General features: G+C 39.0%; 1 pseudogene; it reads left to right on the top strand.

Moving 5' to 3' along the window:
• LOC148005821 (uncharacterized) overlaps window positions 1-22,336 on the top strand; it is a 156,030-nt pseudogene that overhangs the window by 115,529 nt on the left and 18,165 nt on the right.

The following is a 22,336-nucleotide window of genomic DNA, read 5'->3' as shown; positions in this document are numbered from 1 at the left end:
ATTTTTCAGCATCTAATGACATAATGATGTGGGGTTTTTCTTTGAGTTCTGTTTATATAGTGGATTATGTTGATGGATTTTCTTTTTTTTAAAGATTTATTCATTTATTATATATAAGTACACTGTAGCTGTCTTCAGATACACCAGAAGAGGGCATCGGATCTCTTTACAGATGATTGTGAGCCACCATGTGGTTGCTCGGAATTGAACTCAGGACTCTGGAAGAGTAGTCGGATTCTCTTAACCGCTGAGCCATCTCTCCAGCCGGATGTATTTTCATATATTGAACCATCCCTGCATCTCTGGGATGAAAATTGTGGGCAAGGTTAGAGCAGGTATATGTGTATGGAGCAGGTACGGTTACTCTGGAACCATTAAGCTAAGGTTTATATTTGGAAATTAAGAAGATGGATAATCATTTGTTGCAGAAACCATGCTATCCATAATGAAGGTTTCTTTGGTGTCTGGTGTCCTCTGGATGGTTATGACCAGGACCCTTTGGTAATTACCTTGAGTGAAAGATCTTTGACAAGGTCTCAAAATTCCAGGACTCTGGATATTACTGGAGTCTTTCCCAGCCCCTTATTCCATCTACCCCATGCAGCTGAGAAGTCTGTGAGCACCTTTTCCAACCATGCAACAGCTGCCTGAAAAATCCTTTATTGGTTCCTATATAAGCAGTTTTAGGTTAGGCAGAGGCCCAGGAAACAAAAGTGCTGATTTTCAAGGGCATCTAGCACAAGACAATTTGCATTCTGGGAATCTCCTCAGTGTCCCTGGTGTCTCAAAACAATCTGGAATTAGCTAGCCTTGACATGGGCTAATGAGAACAAACAGACTCACACAGATTCTCCTGAACAGCAATTGGATTGATTCAACCTTTACAAAGCAAGTAGATCTACCCAAATAGTGTCTTTCTGAATGAATAAAAAGATTTCCTCTACTCAAAGAGTTGTTCACTGAGGGGTCATATAAAGCTGCTGAATTGTAACAATAATAAAAACCCAGAAAGTGTTTTCTGTAATACACTGAGAGACAGAATTCTATGGGTCCCACATGTGCAGTGTGGGTACTGCTGTTACCACCACCATTGTCTCCATTTTATAAAAAGGGAAACAGGGAGAGAGGTATAATTTCTGCCTGTGGTCCATAATCCTTCATTTAGAAGCTGTGGGGCCAACGGTCTCCTTATACTGTCAGTAAACCTAGAAGGCATGTCTTTGGACCCTGAGCTGTTTTACTGAAGTCCTCTCTCATTTTGAGAACTCTGGGAAGCTTGGTTTCAGATCAGTATATCTTGAGATTGGTACACAAAGAACCAGACTTTACATCTTTTATGAAGAATGGAAGACAGATGAGACTCTGCTGTGAGTTAACACTGGTGTTTAAAGGACGGAGGATATTGATAAGTAGTGGAGGTGAGACAGGAACCAGGCTTCCTGCATTTAGAACCCATTTAGGAGCCATGTGACCTTGGAGAAGGAAAGGAACATCCTGTGTTCCAGTTCTCCCATTGATGTTGTAGATAATGAGAGTAAATTCATGAAGATACTATTGAAACTAAATAATTAATACAAGTCAGTTAAAAATGTGGCCAGCACACTGAGAGAACATGGTATATTTTATTCCTATTTTTAATAACCTGCTTTTGAGGCTAAAAAATTGTTGATGGGTTTGATGTTGATCTGTCAATCTACATGGAGAGGAAGTGAATTAGTCTGAATCAATCCCCTTTACAAAGTTATTTCAGATTTTTAAAACATTATTGAAAATACTCATGCTCTGTAAAGCTTCAATTAAATTACCTTTTATAGTCAAGAAAGGCACATATATTTTGAATTTTAATGATTTATTGAAATGATTTGATTATCAAGATTATATGTATGGATTCTCTAGTAAAATGATTCACTGAGAAGAGTGAGTAAAATTTTCATGTACAGAGTTTGAAAAATCTAGAAAGATAAAGTGATAAAAGCTAGTCATCACAGCCCTCCAAAACTAATACCAGAATATCCTTAGTTCAAGGGCAGCCATGGCTAAAATAGGAAGCGCAGGACCATATCTGAAACAGGTTCACTATCTTAATTTGGGTTACTATCGCTATGAGGAAACACCATCACCAAAGCAACTAAGGGAGGAAAGTTTTATATTTCCATCACTGTTCATCATCAAAGGAAGTCAGGACAGTAACTTAAACTGCAGGGAGCAGGAGGTAGCATCTGATGCACACAGATTCAGACATTGTGGGAGAGTGTTGCTTGCATGGCTTACTTCTCATGATTTGCTCAGCCTGATTTCCTATAGAAAGCATAATCACCAGCCCAAGGATGGTACCACCTACAAAGGGCTGGGCCCTCCTCCATCAATCACTAATTAAGGAAATCCCCTATAACTGCATCGTACAAAGAAATTTTATTAGTTGAGGTTTCACCCTCCAGTTGACTCTATTCTGTGTCAAGTTGACAGAATCCAACACATCAACAAACCCACAAACAGCAAGAACAGAAGCAGAATTCACCAAACCAAATGAAAAGGAACCCCTGGGAGGTGTTTGGTCTATGAGAATGTGCCTGCTTCTTCCACTTGGTGTTTTTTTTTTAAATAATAGCATACAACTATAATAAGTATAGGTCCAATCTATAAACTATGCTATAGAATATTAACAAAATAGTAATTTATTAATTGAAATACGTCTATGTTGTTACATCTATAATTGCTCAGGGAACAATTATGTCTAATGACAAATTTTGCCTGCACCACACATACACACACACACACACACACACACACACACACACACTCACACACACACACACACACACACGTGTGTACCTTCATTCTAGTTTGTATTATATACATTTTATATGATTATTATTGTTTATGATAAAAGAAATGTCTTAATTTTAAAATGACAAATTTGGGGGCTCTGTTTTCTTTTATTTATGGCATTTAAAAGCATATCTATGCTAGAATTACATAGAGGATCTTTAACACTTGTCAGACTCTTGTGTGTCATTTGTTCTACTTCTAAAAATGTTGCATATAATGAAAAATGTCTGCAAAAACTGTCACTCAATTATGATCTTTTGGTTTTATTTAATTACTTTTGTTTCTTTTGAGTGAAAAATTTCTAGGCGCTTAATTACTAGAAGGCTATATTTTACAACTGTCTCCAATTGTACATGGTTAGTTTAAGATTGGTAAAATAAAGATACTTAACTCACTTTGAAATATTAAAAGAGCAACAAGTTAGAACATATACAATTGAACTCTTTTAACTGCCTATATGTTTATCCTGCTGACTACCAAGGTCTCCACCTCTGGCTTAAATGATATTTATAAAAGTAACTTTTATTTCCCAGTTGTAATTGTCTTCTCAGAGGCCTACTGCTGAATAACCTTACCCTTTCTGGTTTTTCTGAACTCTGGCTGGCTGGCTCAACTCAGGCAATTTGGCTCAAAACTCTCCAAGATTAATAATTAAAAATCACTTCTCTTGGATTCTTACATACTGCAGGAACCCAACTGCTTAGAATTGCACTGAGTGCAGCAGAACTCCATTGCAATGCTTGAATTCAATTGACCTGCACTCACTGCGCTCTCTCTCTCTCTCTCTCTGTCTCTCTCTCTCTCTCTGTCTCTCTCTGTCTCTCTTTCTTTCTCTCTCTCTCTCTCTGTCTCTCTCTGTCTCTCTTTCTCTCTCTCTCTCTCTCTCTCTCTCTCTCTCTCTCTCTCTCTCTCTCTCTGCATATTGCTCTCTTATTTTGTCTCTCCTCTGCTCTTCTCATGTGAGTTGGGCATATTGTATCTCTGACTGATTCTGTAAAATCTTTCTGATTGCTCACTTTGTCTGTCCCTCAATTAGATATCACTTTCAAATATGGATGCTTCCTTCTACAAACTAACCTTACCTACATTATTAAAGATTTGCACAAAGACTGTGTCTGTATTCCAGCCAGAGCAATTAAACATGTGTCATTCCAATTAGATCACATAGATCACCTAGAAGGTCTTTGGATGTGATCCCTTGACACAGCAGCTATGCTGCTAATTAAAATTCTTCTACAGACAACAGGTGGATATATGTAAAGCATTGGTTTCATAAAATATATTGGGACAGAAATTACATGGAGTCAAACTGTGTGCAAATGAATAGTATATAATTTACTTTGAAGTTAGTGATCACATTTTTTAAATGTTTTGAATCATATTTGCCCTAATCCTATATTTTTGTTCTAAGGAATAATGTTCTAGTCAGTTGAAGAAATACAAAAGTTATCGTATTATTTCCCTGGATGGTCAAATAGTAAAAGCTTCTGGGAGGAAATATTCCTCCCAATAGAAGAAAGATCATTGCTGGTATGGGGTTTATTCAAATAGAAACGGGGTCATGATTACATAGAAATGTGGTAAAAGAAATAAATCTCACTAAAGGGCCTTGATTAAAGGAGTTCTATAAACTTGCTTATAAACCAAGTTTACTTCTTTGGATTGTGTCTCTTGTTTGTCTTTTTTGTCTTTTCCGAAGCCATAGATGCATAATAGAGTTGTTAATACATCAGTTTTACATAAGTCAGGTACTCTAGAATAAATAGTCTTTACTACCATTGACCAGATGAGTTACCATGCACAGTAAGCACGTTTCCTCAGAGACTATCTACAGCTGTAAAAATAAAGGCACTTAATGGGGGAGTGATGAAACTGAATACATAACAAAGTTTTTTCAATTCATGAAGGTTGAATCTGTGTCCACACACCTTAAAAGGTAACGTGCTTGAAGGAGCATAGTGAAATGTGGTTGAGACATGGGTTCTGTTTGGACCTAGTTAAATGTTGGATGATGTTTTTAAGCTATAGTTCTGTAATTTCATTTGATTTCTTTGATACACATCAAGTTTCCAGTAGCATGAAGTAGATATTTTTGAAAGATTTATAACAATTAAGACACTTAAGCAACTGCACAGATGAAGGATAGATGATCAATTCCTCCTTTAAGAAGATGGTTTTAGAGTCTATTCCTTAATTAATATCTCTTCACAAATGTCAGAAATGATTACTTAAGCAAATGTCATGTGCTTCATTGAACTAGCCTCAGAATCCAAAAACCATATCACCTCTACATTGATGTTTATCTCTCTCTGCTGTACCAGCTTCACACAGACAGCCTTACCATTCCTAGCACATTTCTATAACATGATGTTACTTTCCTCGTCCAACAATGAATTAGAGCCCTTGTGATAAATACTTCATCTCCATATGCATGCCTTACTGCAAGTACATTTTTGAAAGACTGCAATGTGAACATTGCATACAGAAAATACAAAAACTATCATTCACAGTGTAGGGATTCTCTCCTTCTCTGTGACCACTCCTATAACGAGCAAATCAGCATGAAGAGCTGTTCCAGGAATAGCTGCAGGGAAGTAACAGCTCCATATTTAAATCTTCAATCTCATTCTCATGAGTCCTACCAAGAAACTTCTGTTATTGCTTCTGACTCTGAAATATTTGTTTTCCAGATGATGTGTAACATACTGAGGCAAAAATCTAAATGCTCAATTGTTACTTTATCAAAAGCTTTTAAATATTAGTTTAAAAATGAAAATGTCTCCAAAAACAATGGACTTATGTGTTAGGTGCACCTGGGGTGAAGCAAGATACCAGATACTTAGAAACTAACATTTGACTGATGAATCAAATGAGAAAAAAAATGAGATGACTCGTCTGGACAAAAGTTATGAGTTCTGTTCTTTTCTTATAGAAATATTTGAATATTATTACAAAATGCATAGCTTTTTGTTTCTTATTATATTTTTTTGGTTTTTTATTGGTGCTGAGATTAGGCTCAGACCCCAGAAGATGCTAAGAATGTGCTTCACCATAGAGTGACAACCTCGGCCTAATGATTTGTTTTCCTCTAGAAAGTATGGCAAGAGTTGGCTGAGTCCAGCCTGACACTAATACAGAATCAATTCATTAGCAACCGTGAGACTTCTCAGGTCTCTGGTGCTTCCGGGCCATCATTAGTTTCTATTTAGCTGGTTTTAGTTGTTGACAATAATAATACAATGTATATTGAATTTATTCTGAATTAAGGGATGATAGCTGTAAAATTCTATATATTTTATTGAAAATAAAATTTCATACAATGTATTCCCTCTTCCTAAGCCCTCACAGATCCTCCCCACTTCTTCAAAACCTAGAATTTCAAAACCTAGATTTTCTTCAAAAATCTTTCTTTTGAGAAAACAACAAACAAACAATAGGGAAGCAATTAAAGCAAGAAACAAAAAACATTTTAAATGCAAAACAAATAAAAACACAAGAAACGCACATACAAAAAATAAAACCAAAACCCATTAGAAACCATAATGTATAAGCAAAACTCCAATAAACAGAAAATGCCTCCCCAAAAAGAACATGAAAAAAAAAAACTACAAATATATGATTTTGTTCACTGTGAATTGTCCCTCTACTGCTGAACATGTGGACTGTCCTTAATGTGGTTAATATTTCTAGTAAGATTCCGTTGAAAAAAATGACTTTTTCTTTGCAAGGTGATGCCAATTGAAGACAGCTTATTGGTTAGTAATAGAGACTTGAGTCCACTTCCCCCTCTCGCCATTGGAATCCTATGGGTCTTGAACCTAGGCAGGCTCTATTCATATGTTTATCAGTCCTGTTGTATCTGGAAGACAGTTTTCTAGGTCTTATCCATCCCTTATCTATCTTGAAATCTTTCTGCTTCCTCTTCAGCATAGTTTCCTGGGGACCGAGGACAGGGATTTAGTGAAAATATATAATTAGGACTGAGAGTTCTAGAATCTTATATTCTCTGCATTATCCTTTTGTAGGCCTCAGTGTTAGTTCCCATCTACTATAAAAAAAAAGTTTCTAAGATGGTGGTTGAACAAGGCACTGATCCATGGGTATAACAGCATATACTTGGGAGTCATTTTATTGGTAGGTTCCTTTATTAGAATAAGAGTAATAATTTTTTTCCTACTCTCAGTTTATTGGTCTCACAAGTAGTGTCTGGCATGGGTCCCATCTTGTGGATTAGGAGGGTAGTTGGTTACTGCCACATGTTTGTGCCACCATCGCAGCAGCATATCATGAAGGCTGGACATCATTGTAGATTGAAGGGTTTGTAGATGGATTGGTAGATACCTTTCTCCTCAGGGAGCAGTCAGTCTAGTACTTGAAGTCATTAGGATTTCCCATGAACATTAGTCAGCAGGGGTGATGGAACCAGCTTGAATTTTTCACGTTCAGTGTGGTATATATGTGCTACTCAACAATAGGGTCTTACTATTGTTTGTGGAGCGCAAACGATAGCCTTGGTAATAGTATGAGTTGTTTGGAAATTTCCATAGGACCTCTTTGACCAAAAATTTAATTAGATGTAACCCGTTCCTGGCTCTGGATTTTTCCCTTGGTAGCAAATGATATGTTGTTAGGACATTGTCTCCCCCATTAGTTGGCAACTTCATTTAGATTTCCTTTTATGTGCATATATTTTTAGAAGTTTCCATCTTATCAGGTTTCCTGTTGCCCTCTCAAATGGCCCGTAGTGCTAGATGCTCCTACCCATACTCTTCACATTATTACTCTCCTCCCTTCCCTCTCCTCTTAACCTTCTCACTCCATTCTTCCCTGTGTCTCTCCATAACTGTACATTTTATTTCCTTCCATGGGAGAACCTTCTCTCTCTTTTAGTCCTGCATAATTTTCATACCATCTATGGTTATAAAGATTGTAGCAGCATGCCTATCAAGGGGTTAAACGTTATCATACACACAAAAGAAAATCTATATAACATTTGTCTTTTTGGGTCTAGGATACAAGGTAGAACAAACTTTTAAAACCCTAAAGTATTTCATAAAATGCATAACACACATGATAGTTAATAATACAAAAAGCATGGAATTCACATGGGGTTGCTTAATTATGTTTATTTAACTAGGTACAAGCAAAGTAATTAGATACTTTTCAAATATTACTTTAAGACTTCAAACTAGGCATTGTGGTTCATGTCAGTAATCTCTAAACTTAAGATGATGGTGTAGGGGGTTTGCCAGGACTTTTAATCTAAACTGGGTTATATCTGAAGTCCAAGTCGCGATGGGACATGGATTAGTACCCTGCCTCAAAACCCCAAGAAAGAAATATTTAAAAATTGTAAAACTTTTAAATATCATTTCATGATTTTTGCTTTCCATAGCAATTTTGAAATTCAAATGTTATTGTTTGAAATTGTGCATCTATGGTTAAAAATAACAGAGCAGTTAAGTTGCTTAACAGTGTTTGATTTCCTGAAGCTACCTACTATCCACAATTCTTTTGTAATTTTTAAGATATAATGTTTTGTAAAATGTTCATGAGCATATATCAAACTGCCTTATATTTATGAAGCAATAGATTAAATGATTTCCACATTGTTAATAAAATGAAAGCAATGTCAATAATAATGAACATCAACATGCTACACTTTTGTATTATGTAATCCTACTGGTAAAATCACATATGTTCTGAAAGTAAAAGCCTACATTTCAGGAGAAATATAGTTTGCTGTGAGGATTTCAAATAGAATTCTCAGGAATGAATAATCCTTGTGTGTGTGTGTGTGTGTGTGTGTGTGTGTGTGTGTGTGTGTGTGTGAGAGAGAGAGAGAGAGAGAGAGAGAGAGAGAGAGAGGTTTGTATCTCAGATTACAATCTCTGCTTTAATATTACTATTCCTGAAAAAAATGTTACTGCCTACCTAAAGGCTTATAAGTTACTTTTATCATTAAAAATTACTTATTTCAACATGTTAAGGATTATTGCCATGACATAGAACCTAACCCCTTCAGTAGGTTATTTCTATAAAGACCAATTCTGTCTCAAGAGAAGCAACTATGTACACTTGAAATATCTCTAACAAGACAGCAAATGGATCACTTCTCAGTAGTGCACAGTACACAGGTTACATGGAATTGATGGTCAGTCTGTTTTCTCATGTGCATGACTTTCAGAATTATATTTAAAATATAATTCTATATTTTATCTTTAAATTATACTCAGAGTAGAATCCAGTGGTTAAAATAATAAAAAGCTAATAACATATTCTAACTTGTAACAACCCCCTCAAAGTATTTGATTAGTAATTCAATATAACAGAACTTCTCTTTGATACATGCCAAAGAATGGAAACAGTAGTATTAGTGTATATGTGTATATATGCATGTATGTATCGATGTATGTATGTATGTATGAAAAGATGAATAATTGAGGACAAATCATCTCACTTTATTGCTCTTACGTGTTTGTTTTACTGCTGAGAAAGACTACATGTGCTCTTCCTTTGTTTTAAAGAGTTTTCTGAGACACCAGTAATATGGCTTTCTAGTTGTTGTATCCTTAATGGTAAGGATTTTAATGGCAGAAATTATAAACATTTTTGCATAGAATAATATGCATATTGAATTTAGCCACTTGGCTGAATTTTAAATATATGTATTTTAAGATATCCATTATAGGAATTTTTATTTTTTAATTCTTTTAATATTAAGTTTGATTAAGATGGTATTCCCCAAAGATATTTGCTACCAGGAGACCATATTAAGCTTGCACTTTTGTGTTTACACAAGTAGTTATTTTAGTTTTTGTTAAATTAGAAATGTATATGCTTTGTCTTTGGTTATACAAATTATGTAGTGATAATTTTATCTAAGGAATTTATTTTCTCTCAACCTTTTTACATAAGAAATGAGTATAAAATTTAATTATAATTGCTGTCATGTGACACTGAGAGTCTAAAGTTCACTTTGGGAAAAGAGTATTAGACAGAAAATATACTGAGAGTTGAATGTTACTTAGACTTTCACTCAAGATTTGTTTTCTTCTGAAACTCATTCTTCCAAATCCATGTTGTACAATGGAATTAAACTGGAAGTGCTCAGCATATAAATATTTACTTCCGGGTTCAATTACAATTAGAAACTGAGGTAAACCTGACAACTTGATGAAAGCTTGTTGTGGGCAACCCTGTGTTTAGAAATACTCTTTCTCCATGGTGGAATTTTGATGTATGGTTTTCAACGAGGTTAACTAGAGGTTTCTACAATGTTATAATTTATACTGCCCCTCCTTTCTGAATAATCCTCACCTGGTAAAAGATACATTTAATACATTTAATATTTTTGATCATTGAATTGCTAGCCCTAGGTTACTTTACAAATATTTATGTGCTATCATTTCTATAGCTGTTTGAAAAGGCATATTACGTTAAAAAAAAACCAATACCTTTTAAAATACCCACAATTATACACCAGACTGTCATGTCTCCATCTCTGTCACACCCTGTGTAGCTTCTCGACAACTAGATTCAAACGGCATAGTGTTTTGAATAAGAATGTAAGATTCACCTCATACATTTATAGATTTGAATGGTTACTCATCAAGGAGTGGCACTATTAGGAGGTATGGACATGTTGGAAGTGATGTGTTAATAGTCATGGGCTTTCAGGTTTACAAGACCTAAGCTAGGCCTAGTATCTCTCTGTCTTCTTGTTAACTTCAGATGTGGATGTGGAACTCTCAGTTACCCTGTTTACCTGCATACTACCATGCTCTCTGTCATTAAGACAATGGACTATAAATCTCTGAAACTGTAAGCAATCTGCCAATTAAATGTTTCCATTTATAAGATTTGTCATGGGATCTCTTCATAGCAATAGAACATTGTCTGAGACACAAATTGCTACCAGGAAGCAAAGTATTGGCTGTGATAGGCCTCACCATGCTACTTGTTGGTGGAATTTGAACTTTGGGACTTTGGATTAAGAAAGTAGTTAAATGCTTTAAGTGGGGCTTAATGCATTGTTAATTTGGACACACTCTCTGTGTCCTTTCGTTAGTCTGGCTAAGGTTTTATCTATCTTGTTGATTTTCTAAAAGAACCAACTTTTGGTTCTGTTGATTCTTTCTATGGTCCTTTTTGTTTCTACTTGGTTGATTTCAGCTTTGAGTTTGATTATTTCCTGCCATCTACTCCTCCTGGGTGTATTTGCTTCTTTTTGTTCTAGAGATTTTAGGTGTGCTGTCAAGCTGGTGACATATGCTCTTTCCTGTTTCTTTCTGCAGGCACTCAGCGCTATGAGTTTTCCTCTTAGCACAGCTTTCATTGTGTCCCATAAGTTTGGGTATGTTTTACCTTCATTTTCATTAAATTCTAAAAAGTCTTTAATTTCTTTCTTTATTTCTTCCTTGACCAGGTTATCATTGAGTAGAGCATTGTTCAACTTCCACGTATATGTGGGCGTTCTTCCCTTATTGTTATTGAACACCAGCTTTAGGCGATGGTCATATATGTGGGCGTTCTTCCCTTATTGTTATTGAACACCAGCTTTAGGCGATGGTCGTCTGATATCACGCATGGGATTATTGCTTTCTGTACCTGTTGAGGCCCATTTTTTGACCAATTATATGGTCAATTTTGGAGAAAGTACCATGAGGAGCTGAGAAGAAGGTATATCCTTTTGCTTTAGGATAGAATGTTCTATAATATCTGTTAAGTACATTTGGCTCATGACTTCTCTTAGTCTGTCTACGTCTATTTAATTTCTGTTTCCATGATCTGTAAATTGATGAGAGTGGAGTGTTGAAATCTCTACCATTATTGTGTGGGGTGCAATGTGTGTTTTGAGCTTTAATAAGGTTTCTTTTACGTATGTAGGTGCCCTTGTATTTGGGGCATAGATATTTAGGATTGAGAGTTCATCTTGGTGGATTTTTCCTTTGATGAATATGAAGTGTCCTTCCTTATCTTTTTTGATGACTTTTAGTTGAAAATTGATTTTATCTGATATTAGAATGGCTACTCCAGCTTGCTTCTTCTGACCATTTGCTTGGAAAGTTGTTTTCCAGTCTTTCACTCTGAGGTAGTGTCTGTCTTTGTTTCTGAGGTGTGTTTCCTGTAGGCAGCAGAATGCAGGGTCCTTGTTGCGTATCCAGTTTGTTAATCTATGTCTTTTTATTGGGGAATTGAGGCCATTGATGTTGAGATATATTAAGGGATAGTGATTATTGCTTCCTGTTATATTCATATTTGGATATGGGGTTATGTTTGTGTGCTTTTCTTCTCTTTGTTTTGTTGCCAAGACCATTAGTTTCTTGCTTCTTCTAGGGTATAGCTTGCCTCCTTATGTTGGGTTTTACCATTTATTATCCTTTGTAGTGCTGGATTTATAGAAAGATATTGTGTAAATTTGGTTTTGTCATGGAATATCTTGGTTTCTCCATCTATGTTAATTGAGAGTTTTGCAGGATACACTAACCTGGGCTGGCAGTTGTGTTCTCTTAGGGTCTGTATGACATCTGTCCAGGATCATCTGGCTTTCATAGTCTCTGGGGAAAAGTCTGGTGTGATTCTGATAGGTCTGCCTTTATATGTTACTTGACCATTTTCCCTTGCTGCTTTTAATATTCTTTCTTTATTTTGTGCATTTGGTGTTTTGACTATTATGTGACGGGAGGAGTTTCTTTTCTGGTCCAATCTATTTGGAGTTCTGTAGGCTTCTTGTATGCTTATGGGTTATGGGTATCTCTTTCTTTAGGTTAGGGAAGTTTTCTTCTATGATTTTGTTGAAGATATTTACTGGTCCTTTGAGCTGGGAGTCTTCACTCTCTTCTATACCTATTATCCTTAGGTTTGATCTCCTCATTGAGTCCTGGATTTCCTGTATGTTTTGCACCAGTAGCTTTTTCCGCTTTACATTATCTTTGACAGTTGAGTCGATGATTTCTCTGGAATCTTCTGCTCCTGAGATTCTCTCTTCTATCTCTTCTATTCTGTTGGTGAAGCTTGTATCTACGGCCCCTTGTCTCTTCTTTTGGTTTCTATATCCAGGGTTGTTTCCATGTGTTCTTTCTTGATTGCTTCTATTTCCATTTTTAATTCCTTCAAATGTTTGATTGTGTTTTCCTGGAATTCTTTCAGGGATTTTTGTGATTCCTCTCTGTAGGTTTCTACTTGTTTATTTATGTTTTCCTGTGTTTCTCTAAGGGAGTTCTTCACATCTTTCCTGAAGTCCTCCAGCATCATGATCAAATATGATTTTGAAACTAGATCTTGCTTTTCTGGTGTGTTTGGATATTCATTGTTTGCTTTGGTGGGAGAATTGGGCTCTGATGATGCCATGTAGTCTTGGTTTCTGTTGCTTGGCTTCCTGTGCTTGCCTCTCGCCATCAGATTATCTCTAGTGTTACTTTGTTCTGCTATTTCTGACAGTGGCTAGACTGTCCTATAAGCCTGTGTTTGAGGAGTGCTGTAGACCTGTTTTCCTGTTTCCTTTCAGCCAGTTATGGGGACAGAGTGTTCTGCTTTCGGGCGTATAGTTTTTCCTATCTACAGGTCTTCAGCTGTTCCTGTGGGTGTGTGTCCTGAGATCACTAGGCAGGTCATTTGGAGTAGGAAGGTTTGTCTTACCTGTGGTCCCGAGGCTCAAGTTTGCTTGTGGGGTGTTGGTTATGAGCTCTCCGTGGGGGTACCAACCAGGAAGATCTGCGCCGCCCTTTCTGGGAGCTTCTGTGCACCAGGGTTCCAGATGGCGTTTGGTGTTTTCCTCTGGCGTCAGAGATGTGCGCACAGTGCAGTCTCTTCTTGTTTCCCAGGCGTGTCTGCCTCTCTGAAGGTTTAGCTCTCCCTCCCACGGGATTTGGGTGCAGAGAACTGTTTATCCGGTCAGTCCCTTCAGGTTCCAGAGATGTCTCAGACGCAGCGGACCTGCTGCTCCTGGGCCCTCCTCTACGGGAACCCAGAGGCCGTATACAGTTTCCTCTTGGGCCAGGGATGTGGACAGGGGTGGGCAGTGTTGGTGGTCTCTTCCGCTCTGCAGTCTCAGGCGGTGAGTTCTCTCTCCCACGGGGTTTGGGAGCAGCGAGCTGCTTGTATATTGCTTTTATTGTGTTTAGAAATGCACCTTATATCTCGGATCGCTCCAAGACATTTAATATGAAGGAGTGTTGGATTATGTCAAAGACTTTTTCTGCATCTAGAGAAATGATCATGTGATATTTTTCTTTTAGTTTGTATGTACAGTGGATTGCATTGATGGATTTCTGTACATCGAACCATCCCTGTATCCCTGGGATGAAGCCTACATGACCATGGTTAATAATGTTTTTGATGTGTTCCTGGATTCAGTTTGCAAGCATTTTATTGAGAATATTTGTATAAATGTTCATAGTGGAAATTGGTGTGAAGTTCTCTTTATTTATTGAGTCTTTGTGTTGTTTAGGTATCATTGAATTCTAGAAAGTGCTTAATTCATTTCTTTATTTCCAGTGGCTGGATAATGGAGCTGGGGGTCCAGGAGAGGACAGCACGCAGCTCAGGGGAGTATTTTGTTAAGAATGTGTTTGTACAGATTTTCATGTTTTATTTCTTTGTCATGGAGTATCAGAACGATTAACAGAATATCAGAGGATGTCATATTTAACTTTTGACATATCAAAGGAATGTCCCTTGAAGGAACATCATAAAATTTATAATGCATTTATGGTTGTATGAGGGATGCTTACATCACGCTGTGTACAATTACGACTCTGTTAAACACATAACGCCTTTGAGGCTGTACATGGGGTAATTACACAGGCACAGTTATGACCTGGCTGTTACTTCCATCTGAAAATTAAGCATGGCAAAGAGATGTGATTGTGTGTCACATTGACCAGGGGTGGGCTTGTAATGAATATTCTTGGTTGTCAACGACATCCGGAATTAACTAAACCTTTACAGACAATGCACGAGTGAGAGAGTGGCTAAGTCAATTGAAGATGGAAAGACCCACTTTTTTTTCTTTTTTTATTAACTTGAGAATTTCTTATTTACATTTTGAATGTTATGCCCTTTCCCAGTTCCTGGGCAAACATCACCCTAACTCCTCCCCCTCCCCTTCCATATAGGTGATCCCCTCCCCATCCTCCCCCCATTACTGCCCTACCCCCAGCAATTATGTTCACTCGGGGTTCAGTCTTGGCAGAACCAAGGACATCCCCTTCCACTGGTGCTCTTACTAGGATATTCATTGCTACCTATGAGGTTGGAGCCCAGGGTCAGTCCATGTATAGTCTCTGGGTAGTGGCTTAGTCCCTGGAAGGTCTGGTTGGTTGGCATTGTTGTTCATATGGGGTCTCAAGCCCCTTCAAGCTCTTTCAGTCCTTTCTCTGATTCCTTCAACAGGGGTCCTGTTCTCAATTCAGTGGTTTGCTGCTGGCATACGCCTCTGTGTTTGTTGTATTCTTGCTGTGTCTCTCAGGAGAGATCTACATCTGGTTTCTGTTGGCCTGCACTTCTTTGCTTCATCCATCTTATCTAATTGGGTGGCTGTATATGTATGGGCCACATGTTGGACAGGTCCTTAATGGGTGTTCCTTCTGCCTCTGTTTTAATCTTTGCGTCCCTATTCCCTGCCAAGGGTATTCTTGTTCCCCTTCTAAAGGAGGAGTGAAGCATTCGCATTTTGATCATCCCGGAAAGACCCACTTTTAATCCGGATATTTTTGAGGAGGGAAGGTCCACCTTGAAACTGGGTCACCCCCTCTGCTGACAGCTTACATAGAAGATGGGGAAGAAGGAAGATCCCTCTCTAGAGCCTCCTCTTACTCTGGCTAGGAGGTCCATTCCTTCATGAGCGTTAGGGCCTACTTTGGATTTCTGACATACATTGAAAAACAGCTATGACATCCAACCTTGTAGACTAAACAACTCCTGAATTCTTGGACTTTATGTTAATAGATTACCTGAACTACAGTCTGTAGACCATTCTAATAAACTAATCACACACACACACACACACACACACACACACACACACACACACACACTGTAAGTTTTATTCCTCTAGGTAACCCCACTTAATACAATACCACAAAGACACTTACATTTTATTTGTATTGGGTAAGAAGTAATGAAAGCATTCACGAAAGGACAGGAACAGAAAAAATGTGCTAAGACAAACTCACAAAAAAGGACCAAGAACAGTTTCCTATGGAGAAAGACCTCAGACTATCTAAAGTAACTCCAGTAAAAGAATCGAACTTCAGAAATAGGGGTATAGGCCGCTGGTGGTGAATGGTGACTTTGTAACCATGACACCCTGGGTTCAATCCTCAGCACCCAAAAATCAAAAGAACAGAATGTAACTCCGAGGTTATAAGACTAGTAACCAAGGCTTTTAGTTGAAACATTAGCCTGAAACATTTGTAATGAAAGATGAGATTAATATTTTAATGTAGATTAAAAATGGATCCTTTGGAGCTGGAGGTACAGATGGTTGTGAACCACCAAGTGGGTGCCAAGAACCAAACCTAAGTCCTCTGAAAGAACAGCCCTATGCTTTTAACTGGTGACAAAGCTCTCCAGGCCTGACTTGTCTAGTTAGACGTTTTTTAGTTTTATTTTATGTGTATAAGTGTTTTGGCTGCATGCATGTCTGTTCACCACATATACCACTCCTGCCTGAAGAGGTCAGAATAAGGTGTCCTATCTTCTGAAACTGGAGGTTGTGAGCTATCCTGTGTATGCCAGAAACTGAACTCAGGTCCTCTGTGAGGGCATCGAGTGCTCTTATCCACTGAGCTATCTCTCCAGCCTCGACTTTTCTATTTTTAAAAAGGACGATAATGAGTACAAGTTTTGTGCTCCAACTCTCCAGCTACTGGCTGCAAATTATAAGCACAAACCTAACAGAGACCTAACATGCACAAAGGAAGCCCCAGCAATGCGGCTGTAGGATACAGCGCAACACTGAGGTTGGTCAGTAGAGGGCAACCCTACACATTGCTGCACTGGCTCTGTGAACCCCCAGCATAGATTTCTTGCTGTGGTTAAGATTCTTACTCTTTCGTCTGTAGATGAGCTTAACAGAACTACGCATGCGTAATTCCAGAGGCCGTGGTGTGGTTGTCGGGTCTGTCCTATTCTCTCCAGAGTTTCAGTCCTTATTTGGTTTGTTAGTAGTATTTGACTGGCTCCTCCATATTTTTATATATCTAATTAAAACTGTATTGCATAGTGGATGGATGAAACTGTATGAGATTAAGCTGAGCGCCACAAACAATTTACACGGAATGTCACACAGATTGGTACTTCTCTGCACTCTAACACAGTTATAGTCATTTTATTATTTATAAACAAATTTCTGACACTACATTTATACTGTATTTAAGACTGGAGTTTCATTTTTTTTTAATTTCCATCTCAAGTAGGTCCATTCTTTGTAGTCATTTGAAAACTATTTAAAGTTCCTTTGCATCTAAATAAAACCAAAGCGATCATGTCTTCAGAAAACCAGTTCTCAGGCTTACAATGAAATTACTTCTGAATTGCTGTTTATCAAATAAATTATGAGGGATAAAGCAATCATTGCCATATCATTTTCATAGACACATATAATAAGGCCATTTGTAGCATTTCTTGTTATATTTGACCATTTAGATTAATTTTAATGTGTGTGCGTGTGTGCACGTGTGCGCGCGTGCAGGTGCACGGCGAGGCCTGACAAGGGCACTTGGGCTGCAGGTGGTTGTGAGTTGCTCGATGGGGCTGCTGGGAACTTCTGTCCATCCTGCCCTCTGGAAGCATGTCTTGAGACAGTATCAACGACCGAGGTGTTCTGAAGTTTAAAACATTCTGAAGTTTAAAACCACTAATCATGCTTCAGTTAAAAAAGAATTAACGTCCACGGAAGCATCCACCGTTCAGTGAACTGTATGAACCGCCAGCACAATTCAGTTTCTGACCTGTAAAGGGCGGTTATATAGGTTCGGTTCAGTTAATGTCAGGGGGAGAAGTCCTATGATCAATTATAAAACTATTTGCAGCATAAAACACAGAAAATTATGAGTAATGAAGGAAGAAGAAGAAAAGGAAGACAGAAGCAAGAGGTGCCTACATCACGAAGGTTGAAACCAGCATCTCACCAACTCTCATGCATCCAGCATCTGTGTGGATCAGTCAATGGCACATAGATACCTTCACGCCCACCTGTACACAGGGATACGGACGTCAGGTTTCAAATCACTAGGCAGAGGTGTTATCCTTTTTGTTTCTCATGTACAGTTGTTTTTTGTTTCTTGTGGTGTTTTGTTTTGTTTTTTTCCTTCATTACTAACTTTCTTGGGTCATTTTTTTATTTTTGTTTTTGTTTCAATTCCACACAGGCTAGAGTTATTTGGAAGGAGGCACCCTCAAGTGAGAAAATGCCTCTAGGAAACTGATTCGGGAGGACCCACCTCACTATGGATGTACCACCCTGGGCAGGGTGTTCTGAGGTATATAAGAAGGCAGGCTCACAATGCACAGGGAACGAGCCAGGAAGCCATGTTCTCCTAAGGACTCTGCTTTAGTCCATGCCTCCAAGTTCTCTCATAGAGTCCCCCCACCACACACACACACACACACACACACACACACACAACTTCCCTTCATGATAGACTGTAAGCTACAATAAACCCTTTCGTCCTTAAGTTGCTTTTGGTCATGATATTAATGGCAATAACTCTAAATTGTATCTACATAAGGATACAGAATACAGAATACCAATGTGTACTTAACACCTCACATTCTCTGAACACCATGTACTTTCTCTATAGACGTCCCTCTAATTCCAGCTATGGAGAGTAAGCTTACATGATCTCTTCCCAGCATGTTCCAGTAACTTCCTTCATGATCTCCTGCCTAAAGGTTTTCACCCTTCCTGATGCTATGACCCTTTAATACAGTTCCTCAGGTTATGGTGGCCTCCAACCATAAACTTACTTCGTTGGTACTTCATAAATGTCATTTTGATGCTGTTATTAATTGAAATGTAAATATCTGATATGCAGGATATAGGACATGTGACCCAGGTGGGGGTCACAACCCACACATTGAGAACCCAAAAAAAGTCCATCTCCACACGTTTGAGAGCCACTGATAACAATTTTTTCTCTCTTCTCCTGCCTTCCTGTTGGTCTTCGATATCCAAATGAAGCCAGATGAACTTTGAAAGCACACTTCTGACCATGTTCCGACTGTAATTCTAAAATGCTTCAGGTCCTTCCCAGATACATGAAAACCAACCCCTTCCAAGCTCCTCACAGGCCCACATAAGCTGATATGTGATAAGAGTGCCCACCAAAAATATGTACATTGGAAGCTTTACCCATAGTGCCAGGGTGTGATTTGGTGCAATTATGGTAAGATGAGGTATTCAGGGTGAACCTAAGTCAAGATGACTGACCAGTGTCCTCAAAAGAAAAGACTAGGATACAGGAGGGATCAGAGAAGAGACTTCCTGAAGACTCGGGAACACGATTCCACCAATGAGGAAGAGCTCAGAAGAAGCAAGCCCCATCAAACACCTTGCTCCCAGAGTTCTAGCGGCCAGAAAGGACAAAGTCTAATTTTTGCTGAAGTCACCCATACTGCATGAGTTCCAGAGGGCAGCCCCCGCAAACTGTCACAACTCCCTTTCTAGCCTTAACTCATTTTGTAATTCCTGTTTTCACTGTGTTCCAGCAATGTTTCCTTTGGCTCTCTGAACTATTTGTACTCCTCTTTGCCATGGCCTTCACTTATGTGTACATTCTCCCCATACCCTAGAAGGCCCTCTGCTTAGTTCCTGTTAGTCTGGTCAATTCTCTTGTGCTTAAAACAATAGATTATTTTATGTGTATGAATGTTTTGCTTGCATGTATGTCTGTGCAGCACATGCATGCAGAGCCCACATAGGGTGTCGGGTCCCTGGAACTAGACTTATGGATTCCTGTGGATGCTGGGAATTTAACCGGGAGTCATCTCTCCAGTCTCTCCCTCTTCTGGTTCATCCTGCCTGCCTCCATCAGCCATTGGTGACTGAAGGCTAACACTGCCAGGGCGCTGACCCTTCTGAGCATGCAGTAGTGTGGACGCATGGTTCCTGGGCTCGATGGCTTACAGATTCCCCTGAGTTAAATATCTCTGTATTGCAATGTTCCTGTGACAGATACCTAATTGGGGAGAGGACTCAAGCCCTGTGAAGAAAGACTACTCATGGATAGCAGAATGAAATTCCAGAAATCAGGATGCAGGATAGCTTAGAGTCCCCCAACCTTGAAGAAAAGACTGCTTGGTTGTGAGGAGTGTGAATAGCTAGCCTTCCCAACTGTTAACTGCTTCAGACTTCCTTGTCTTTGAGCTGAGATACTGGTCTCTTTGGGGTGCACATCCCGCCCACAAGATCGAGCAAAACTGTGGCATAGCATTTCTGCTTAACACAGGATAACTTCCCTTCCTTGATTCTGCTGTCTCCTAGCTCCCTTCGTCCTTCACAAGTTCCTGGCCAGTAATCTCTTTGTCCCCTAAAGTTTGTTTCTGCCTGTTTTCTGGGGCTCGCTCTAGGTTTTGGGAGTTAAGCAGGTGGAATCCAGTGGCTCCAAGCATCCTCTGACGCTGACACAAGCAGATGCTTTAGAACTGATGTTGATCCGGGGTCAGCAGTCCTATCTGTCACTCTGCTGGAGGTACTACAGAATATTTCCATCTGGGACATGAATCAAATAAGCCCGTGTTCATTGATGTTCTTCTTGGCCCCAAACACACCCTGGAACTATGTAAGTGACTCGAATGTTTCTGCAGGCTTTCTGAATGGGGTATTTATTCAATTTGTTGAGGGTAAGACTCAGGTAAAGATCATTAAATCATCTTCCTATTAGTCAGTTTCAGAAATGCTAGATAGTTACAAATGGGCCATTAGCTGGTTACACCTACACTCTTTAAACCCCTTACCCACCTGCTTTGTCTAGTCATTTCTTAACAGCCTCAGTGCTTCAGTCACATGAACAGCTCACATGTACTAAGGAGTGCTAAGTGGAAGGGACTGACTGTTGCCTTCTGCTGGGGAAGCATCTTCTCGTTCATTACTAGAAAAGTAGTAATCTATAGCCAGACGTAGTGCTACAACCTGTAATCTTAGCATTCAGGAGGCTGGAGCTGGGGACTGCCACAGATCCAAGACCATTCAGAAACTCAGGAAGCTCAAGGCCAGCCTCTATGTGAGTTGCTGGGACGACAGATCAGTGGAGACGTACTGGCTGTGAGGGCTGTGTGGGCTCCCAGCAAGGTCAGAGCAGATGCTCAGAACTCACATTAAAAAGTTGGTCATGGCTGCCTTTAACCCCAACACTAGGTAGATGGTGGAGACTGGAGGATTGCTGGGACTTACTGGCCAGTCAGCCTATCTGAAACACACTAAGTCCCAGATTCAGAGGGAGACCATGTCTGAAGGGGATAAAGTAAAAGGAGACACCCTGTTCTGTCTCCTGCATATACGAGCAAAGGCCTGTGCACATGTGTGCACACACACCATAATTAACCAAAAAAGGAAGAGGAGGGGAGAGGAGCAGGAGAAAGAGGAAGAGGAGAAAAGAAAAATGATAGTCCCCTAGTCAAGCATTTACCAAATGCTTGTAGACCAAGAGGGGCCAGTAGTCATGTCTCATTCAATCACAAGCTACACCCACTCCTCCATATTTTAAAGAAACCCACGTGCAGTTTCAGTCCGATGTGGCTGGAGCTCTACAGTGCTGTTTATTCCTCTTTCAACTATTTAGCCATCCTCCCTTCCTGTAAAAACATCCCGACATGTATAGTGGAGTCAATAAGAACAAAGGCTCCTGAGTCAGATGGACAGGCTTGGGTTTAAATCTAAGTTCTCTCGCTGACTGGCTGTATGGCCTTGTATAGTTACTTGATCTTTCTGAGTCTTAGCTAACACTCTGGAAAGATGAAAATAAATAGTACATACTATAGAGAGTTGATGCAAAGTGGAAATAAAACCTATCGAGGACTTGTCTCCTTTTTTAATTCTTTATTTCCCCACATCAAACACTATTTTATGTTTCTAGTTCCAGGGTAAAATCAATTTATACGGATACAAAATATGTTCCCATTTATAACTGTGTGTCTTTGTAGGCAGACTCTTGACATCATTTCTACTTGGACCTCCATCAGCAAATATGACTTTGAACATTCGTTTGTTTTTCTTTAATGATGAGATTATGTCCAGTCAGTTAAAGTCCAACGTTCTCTGAGGTAAACAGCTGAAGCAGTTTACCTTACTAAGTTAGTAGTTTGCATTCTGAGGTCCAGTTTTGGGGTGGAGGTTGGGGTGGGGGCTGTCAGCTTAGCTTCGGAAGACCCTTCCTGATAATTTTTTAAGTTAAGATTTATTATTTTTATGCATAGGTGCCTGAATGAGTGAGTTCATATGTACCACATGTGTACAGGAGGTCACAGGGGCCAAAAGAGGGTCATTTCCTGTGACTGGAGT

Source organism: Rattus norvegicus, chromosome 5 (assembly GCF_021556685.1).
Source record: "Rattus norvegicus strain SHRSP/BbbUtx chromosome 5, alternate assembly SHRSP_T2T, whole genome shotgun sequence".
Lineage (NCBI taxonomy): Eukaryota > Metazoa > Chordata > Mammalia > Rodentia > Muridae > Rattus > Rattus norvegicus.
This window is presented reverse-complemented; position numbering and strand designations above follow the sequence as displayed.